This window comes from Equus caballus, chromosome 9 (assembly GCF_041296265.1).
Source record: "Equus caballus isolate H_3958 breed thoroughbred chromosome 9, TB-T2T, whole genome shotgun sequence".
Classification (NCBI taxonomy): domain Eukaryota; kingdom Metazoa; phylum Chordata; class Mammalia; order Perissodactyla; family Equidae; genus Equus; species Equus caballus.
The window spans coordinates 9,754,712-9,762,986 of record NC_091692.1 but is presented as its reverse complement, the minus strand read 5'-3'; the positions used below and the strand labels follow the sequence as shown (position 1 = coordinate 9,762,986).

The 8,275-nt window shown below is 37.5% G+C and overlaps 1 pseudogene; it reads right to left on the bottom strand.

The window, feature by feature from the left end:
• Positions 1-5,579: 5,579 nt before the first annotated feature.
• Positions 5,580-6,242, bottom strand: LOC100059551 (calcineurin B homologous protein 3 pseudogene; annotated as a pseudogene).
• Between the last annotated feature and the right edge of the window lie 2,033 nt (positions 6,243-8,275).

Sequence of the window (8,275 nt, the reverse complement as noted above, 5' to 3'; positions counted from 1 at the left end):
TAGTTTGCCCGGGGACATAAGTTAGTACAAACTTAGTGAATTGATGACTAGATGATGGAACGAACTAGTGACTAATGCAGCATATGGAGTGATGAAGGTAGCTGAAATAATGTTTCTGAAATATCTTTAATTGCTCAAGCCAGGTGTCCCATGAAAATAGAGTGCTGGGTCTGGTTGTACAGTAATTCAGCTCTATAGTGAGAAAATTGCTCACCAAAATGGGATGAATTATCTCTTCTCAAAATACGGAGGTTCCAGTGCACTAACGTACTGGAAATGATTATTTACCAAACGTCATTCTGATCTTTTGAAGTTAATCTAATTCACATGGTTAAAATGTGTATATCTAGTGACTATTTACGTTGGCTAATATCATCTTTTCATGTTAAATTTAGATTTAAAATATTTGTGTTAGTGGATTTGTGTAGCTGCTGTTTTACACCCACTGGACTCATGCATAGTAAAAAAGGAAAAATGTTATTAATTAGGTAGGCCTTTTTTCTTAATACTTTCTAAATGAAGATTTACACTAGACTTTAAAAGTTAACAATTCCTATACTGGCAGAAAGAAGCAAAATAAGAAAAGCATAAAAATTATCTTCCAGAGAAAATATCTGCTTACTTGTTCTTCTATAAAATTTGCTGGTTGGGAGTGTCGATTGTGTTAATGGAGTGAGCAATTTTAAGTTGTAATCAGGATTAAGCCTCCCTAAGACTCTTCATTTTTCTTTTCCATTTGAAGACAATTTTCTGTAATTAATATCAGTCCCTTTTTACATCAACCAACTGCCTTGATACCACAAATAGAACATTGTGCTCTAGATTTAGGTAAGGAGTAAATTAAGAACAGATGAATTCGTAGCATTCTTCTCTCACAAAATATTCATGATTATAAAACAATATGAGTAAATAATTACTGAGGATGTGAAAATACCCAGGAGAAAACTCATCCTAAAAATGTTTGGTGATTTTTATGAAATTCCAATAATTTAAACTAATCTGAACCTGAGCATTTGCATGGGAATGCCTAGGATCTGAAAAATGCATTGCAATGTATGAGAATCAAATACATGTTCATTTCACATAAATATATATCTATTTTAATATTAGAAATAAGATTTAAAAATGGACATTCAAAATCAACTGAATTTTAAAGCTTTAAATGAGGTTATTTATCATGAACGCGTACAATTACCTCCTGTTTGTACAAGTACCATGAATTGCACAATCAATTCAGAGGAAGTTTTGAGTTTTTTGTTTTTGTTGTTATAGGAAACAAAATAATGAAAACTTATATGTGAAAATATTGCCAGGTTATGTCACATCAGAAGATAAGAAAAAAATGTGTATATTCACTTATTGATTTCTTTTCCTTTCACTTATTAATAGCTTCTATTTCATTTCTGTGTAATACACGTTTTTTCCTTTTGTATTTTAAATAAATACGTGTATTCAAAATGAAACTTTTGCGGTCATTAATATTTTGAGAACTTTGACAACTTTTAGAGGCACAAAAGAATAGAAATATGACTTTAAATTTGACAACTTTTTAAAAAATTTTATCTCAAATCAAATAGTTAATGATTCTAAAGGCTTTAAATGGATCTAAATGGTTCTTCACACTAGAAAGCCATTAGTGAATGAATGAAATTAAAGTTATTAACACACTATGTACAACTAAAATAATACAAAGTAATAGTAAAAGAAGGAGGAAGTGATACAAATATGAAAAATATCATTTCTAATTAACAGCCAGAATATGAATATCCTGTCTCTGGGTTTTCTTTAAGTAAAATGTGGATAATAACTCTGACCACTGACCCAGTTAATATCATACACATTACTAAAACGTTATGAATGAATTAAGGTAGTAACCTTGCAATTCAAACAAGTACTTCCTGAAACTACTACATGGAGTAATGAAATATGTAATGGAGTGATGGTCTCCCAGAAAAACTCAGCTTTTCCTATTGTTTGTTAATATGAAAGGAAGATGTTACTTTTTAAAAAGAAAAAAATCACTTTAAAACATGAAGCCGTCCAGGAGGGGCTGGCCCATGGCGGAGTGGTTAAAGTTCCACACTCTGCTTTGGCAGCCAGGGTTTGTGGGCTCGGCTCTCCGGTGAGGACATACTCTGCTCATCGACCACGCTGTGGCGGCACCCCACATAGAGACTAGAGGAGGAGTGGCACAGATGTTAGGTCAGGGCAAATCTTCCTCAAACCAAAAAAGAGGAAGATTGGCAATGGATGCTAGCTCAGGGCAAATCTTCCCCCACAGAAAGAAAAAACAAAAGAAGGGAAGCCTTCCTTTAAAAAAAAATTCTTTCTCTTCCATGTGGGGAGTAACTTCACAGCTTTCACACTTAAAATTTAATAATCCCTAAAATATGTCTTATTATTATGTTTATTAAATATGGATGATCACCATGGGGCAAAGGTGTGATTAGGTTATTTCATCATAGCTCCTAAACAAATGTTACTTTGTATGGTAACAAATCTTCAGAAAATGAAGGTACACATGAGCATGAGTAAATCTATTAACTGAAGTTATACAGTCTTTTTGGAAGTGACAATGATGATTCATTAGCAAAAAGTCTTCTTTTAAAATTTGTTTTAAGCTGTCATCTGGTCTTGAGCAAAACTTGCAGAGACTGTATTTTAAAAGTTTGTTTTACCAACATTATGAAAACCCTGCCAAGCTTTTTGCCTAAAGTATAAAGTGATTGTAAGTTTGGGTTTTCAGAATTCCTGAGAGGCCACAAAGGGAAAAAAATTTTCTGAACCTTTCAGGCTTATAAAAAGTTGAAAGTTAGGCAGTACTTATATTGAGAACGCTCAGTTGTGCAGTGTCAGGTTACTGCATGAGCTTAGTAAAATAACAAAATATTGCTACTGCAGAAATAAGTTACTCTGTCACTAGGGACTGCCAGGAGAATCTACTTGCATTTGAAAGAATATCAAAGAAACGAAATAGAGTTGAAGCAAAAACTGAACAAAAAAAATAAATAGCTTCATGAAAAAGCAATAAGTAGGTGAGAGGAAATAATTTAACTACCATGTTTTTATTTATTTTTTATAATAAATACATACATGAAATAAAATGTTTGTATAAAGTCCAAAAAATGCTTTTTTTTCCAGTTCAAATAAAGCTTATTTTAGGCAGAGAAACCCATAATGTGGAATGAGCTAAATATTGGAGTTCAATTCCAACACTTTCTTTTTATTTGGGTGGTATTTAGTAAGCTTTTAAAAGCATCAAGTGTACTCATTATTATATGTAAAGCTTTGTTGAATAAATGTTAAATCTGCTATATAAATCAAGTATGAATAAAATGCTTGTACATTCAGTTATACATTACCCTTTAAAAATAATTTCAGAGCCCAACATTTAAATTTTAAGGCTTTGCATTTAAAGTTCTGAAGTAGAACCAAAGATCATAAACTTACATGTCCAGTTCATTAATTTCTCAGTTTTTTAAAAAACCAAAGTGCATTTCTAGTCACCATGAGCTTCATTACTGAGTAAATGCTGTTCAGTTTTGTGTATTGATATCCTCATGTTTCATGAAAGAAATATTTAATTTCTATGTTTACGTACTTATGGAGGAAGATTTCTGCGCTAAAGGCAAACATTTCGAAGGAAATTGGAGTTGATAAAGGTATTTGAGTTATTCCCAAGCATGCATGCATATTTTGTCTTACATTATTACTTCTCTTTCAAGATAAGATTTTGATGTTTGCATTCTGCCTTGTAACCATATTTACAACAAATTTAGAGATTATTTCCATGTTTAACTGGTTTCAATATTTATAATTAGTCCTTTTCTATGATGGATTTTCCATTCATTATTTATTTTTCTTTTTAACTATCTCAATTGAGTGAGCATATTCGTTTGCTAGGGCTGCTGTAACTAAGTATGACCAACTGGGTGTCTTAACAACAGAAATTTGTCATCATACAGTTCTGGAGGCTAGCAGTTTTCAATCCAGGGGCTGGCCAGGCTGGTTCCTTCTGAGAGTGTGAAGGATCTGGTCCATGTCTCTCTCCTAGCTTCTGGTTATTTGCTGGCAGTCTGGTTTCTTTGGCTTCCACTGCGTAATTCCAATTTCTGCCCTCATCTTCACATGGTGTTCTTCCAGCGTGTCTGTGTCTGTGTCCAAATTTCCCGTCTTTATGAGGACATCAGTCATATCAGATTAGGGGTCCACACTACTCCAGTATGACCTCATCTTAACCAACTACATCTGTAATGAGCCCACTTCCAAATAGGGTCACATTCTGAAGTGGTGTGGATTAGGACTTCAAAATATAAATGGGGCGGGCGGGTGAAGCAAGTAATATTCACATTACACTAAGTATATTCTTAATTAAAAATAAAATTATTGCTGGAGGAATGTGGGTAATATATTTTCAAGTCCTTTCCCAGCTAAGAATGTTTTTAGTTCCTTCATAAACAGACAACAATTTGTCTGGTTATAAAATTTTTAAATCAACCTTTGGACAAAAAAAAAGTTAGAGGAGATGCTCCATAATGATCTGGTTTTGAAGCCAGACTGATTGTATTTCCTTTGTGGACATTTTATTTTCTTGCCCATATATTTGAGGATTTTTTTTCTTTATCATAGATATTATTTTTAAATAATTCACCTGCCACATAGTAAATCAATTTAATCTACAAAATCGGATATTATTAGTTAGGATGTTTGTTTTGCTATTGAAACAGCCAGAGTTTACAAGAGCTTAAATCTTATAAAATTTTGTTTCTCTTTTATTTCTCTTTCACGTAAAAATTCCTCGGTTATTAAGCCTCTTCTCCATGAAGTCATTAGGGGCACAGATTCCATCTACTTTGGTGCTAGTCACTCTCAAACTCCAGCACCCATCTTCTGGTCTGAAAGGCTTATTCTAATGCTGCCATTTTATCCCCATTCCAGCTACAGAAAGAAGAACTGGAAAGACATGGTTATTCATGATAATGGCACTGAGTAGAAATTTTACGTAAAATTTCTGCTTCTGCGCTATGGAACAGAAGTTACACACACAGCCACACTCAGCTGCAGGCAATCTTGAGAAATGTAGTCGTTTGATAGAGAGGCATGTGTTCAACGAAAAATTCTATTAACATAGAAGAAAAAGAAAAGATATTAGGGGACAAATTGTAGGCTCTGCAACAGTCTACACATTCCTTCTCTTAGATATCCATTTGTAACCTTCTTCTCATGCCTGGAATGTATTTACCTATCCCCCAGAGAGTCAATCTCAATGTCCCATCCAGTTACTGCATCCTACTCAAAGTCTGGAATATCTGAAAGATGTGCAGTCCAACTCGTTAGGTCTGACTTTGACTCCTCATGGCCCAGCAACCTTTAAACTAAAAGACAAATTATTGTCTCCCTCTCACCACCCCCTCCCGTCTCCAACACACAAACCCAACATGTAACAGAATAAGAACATACCAATGCGGAATCTTCCAAGAGCTGCAGCAAAAGGACTCCTGTGGGCTTCAGCTGCTCCGGGCCACATCAGGGGGCAGTCCCAGGGCAAAGTGCAGTTTCTCCATGGTGGAGGTCACAGGTCACTGGCAAAGGGCGATGGTTTCCATGTAAAGGAAGCAGACGTGCATCTTGGTCTTGATGTCTCTCCCATGGCAGACCTTCAGGAAGTCGTCAAAGGTGATGCTCTCTTACACCTGATCAGACTTCATCTGCCTCATCCGGATGCTGGCTGCCTCCATCATGGCCTCATCTGCAATGAAGCCACTGGAATCCTTGTCCATGTCGGGGTTTCCCAAGAGCAGCTCCTCGACCACATTTCTGTATTCTTCTAGAGTGATAGCTCCATCGCCGTCTGAGTCATACATGTGGAGCAGAAATCTCAGCTTCTCCTTCAGGCACAGCTGCACCTGCTCCTCCTTCACAGTGGGGTTCATGGGCTGGATAGGACATGATGGGCAGGAGGTCCTCGACATTGATCTCCTGGGCCAGGCCACTGGGCCCCTTGCACCGGCTCCTGCTGTCAAAGAAGACACGGTTGATTTGGGATCAGATCTGAATAACCTCCATGTTGGGGACTTTGTTGAAGTTTTCCTGAGGAATGGTGGGCTGGGCTCCACTTAGCTGCTAACCTTCCACTGGAGCTGCTTGATCTGGTTGGAGGAACAGCCAGTCTTGACCACAAGCTCCCACACTTCCTCAGAGTGCAAGAGGGCGGTGCCTACAGTGCCCCTGGCAGGGGTCATGGGGAATATGTCCATTCCAGGGCCCTGGGTGGCATTGACTCTGCAGAAGCTCCTCAGGCCTTGGGTCCAAACAGTTGGGGATGCCAGGGACAGGTCTGGGCCAGAGGGCAAGTGACTTAGGCATAAAAAGAAGAAATAAAAGCAGATTAAAAATGGAGTAGAAATGGGGCCAGCCCCATGGCATAGTGGTTAGGTTCCCGCGCTCTGCTTTGGCTGCCTGGGGTTCATGGGTTTGGATCACGGCATGGACTTACATGTCAAGCCATGCTGTGGTGGAGTCCCAGATACAAAATAGAGGAAGATTGGCACAGATGTTAGCTCGGGGCCAATCTTCCTCACCAAAAAAGAAAAGAGTATAATTATATTCATATGTTGAAACTTTGGGATAATTCACCTCTAAAAGGAAAATCTAAAAAATGCTATTTTGGAATTGGATTTTTATAAATTTTTATTTACAGATACTGTTCTCCCCAGGAATGGAGACCTCTATAGTTTTTTCTTTTAATTAAATCATTTTGCTTCTACCATCCGTTTAATACTTTATGGCAGCATGGCCTGGCCCCACCTCCTGAAAGAAGAAAAACAGTATAGAACTTAAGAGAACCGACTCCCCAACAAGACCTCTTTCACATCTAGGCTGTATCACATCCTGTCTTTGCAAACAAGCGTGTTATTTAGTGTGGCCATGGCTCCAGATACAGGAACCATCCTTCCCCAAGCAATCCGCTCTCAGTTGCTCGCAGACCGGGTATCTGGTACTAAACTCTTAGAGGGCTGAGCCAGGGGTAGGAGACTTTTATTTTCTGTGTGTGCATGAAAGGACTGGCAATCTTATAAAAGCTTTAAACTTCAAGCAAACCCCAAACAATCACAGAGGCCGACTTTCAGGAACACTAATTTGAGAAATTCCAAAATAGTATGGACATTATGAGCTTGTAAGGTGAAAAAGAGAGAATTATTCGAACTTTACAAATAATTACCTACGCTTTAAAAAACACGCTTGTTTTTCTTTGGATTGTAGGCACTTACATAAGAGGGATAACTTTATTTACTTAACTCAAACATTTTCAGCTGTGTGGTCAGCTCCTAACCGCTGCCTGTCAGGCGACATATTTTGCCATCTAAGAGCATCTGCTGACAAAAATTATTTGAATTAGTTAATTCATTTATTAATTTTAGATTGCCATGTATTTCTTAATTACCTTGATATAGTCTAAATTTCTGATATATTTTTAAATGTTTAAGACCACGATTCAACATTGAGGTAAATCATGCATACATGTTGCAGAGGTTTTTGGATTTTTTCCCCTATAGAAAAACATATGTAGATAGTAAACTTTATTTACTTATGAATTTTTATTGATCTTTTGTGTTTTATAGAACAGTTAACCTTTATTGAGGGCTTGTTATTTGTTAGAAACGTTTCCAGTAGTGTAATGGCTGCTTCATTTTATTTTCATGACAATTTTATCAGGTAGGGTATTGTTACCCTTTGTTACATTGAGTGTGGGAGATGAGGCCAGAGGTCATAGAATTGTAAAACAAAGATGACACACCCTCAGATGTTTCAGCCATGAAGCATCAACACTTGCTCCAAGCCAGGAAAAACTAGATAAATATTTCCTACCCCATCGGAGGAGCAGACTGTGACATTGTGGTGCCTTTCACTCTAATTTTGTAACACAACTCTTTCCCCAAAGGACTGTCCAGCAGCATAAATCTGCCACTTGAACTTTCCTCAGGGACACTCCTATGAGTCTCTGGTAACATGGCTGTTTGTGTATGGCCCTGAGCTGTCTAGTGAATCCAACATCCAGGAACTGCTGAAAACATCAAGAGACAGTGGGGATCCTTTGACAGGTGCTAATGATGGGAGAACCATGGCTAGATGAGGCCATTACTCCTGACAGCAGCCCTATTGGGAGCTGCAGAAGGCTTCTAGGAGCCAATGACAGCGAGACTTAGGCCCCAAATAAAACTGCCATGTATGTAAGCGGGAGCTTCTGTGATGCTGATGATGTAAGGGGCTGACT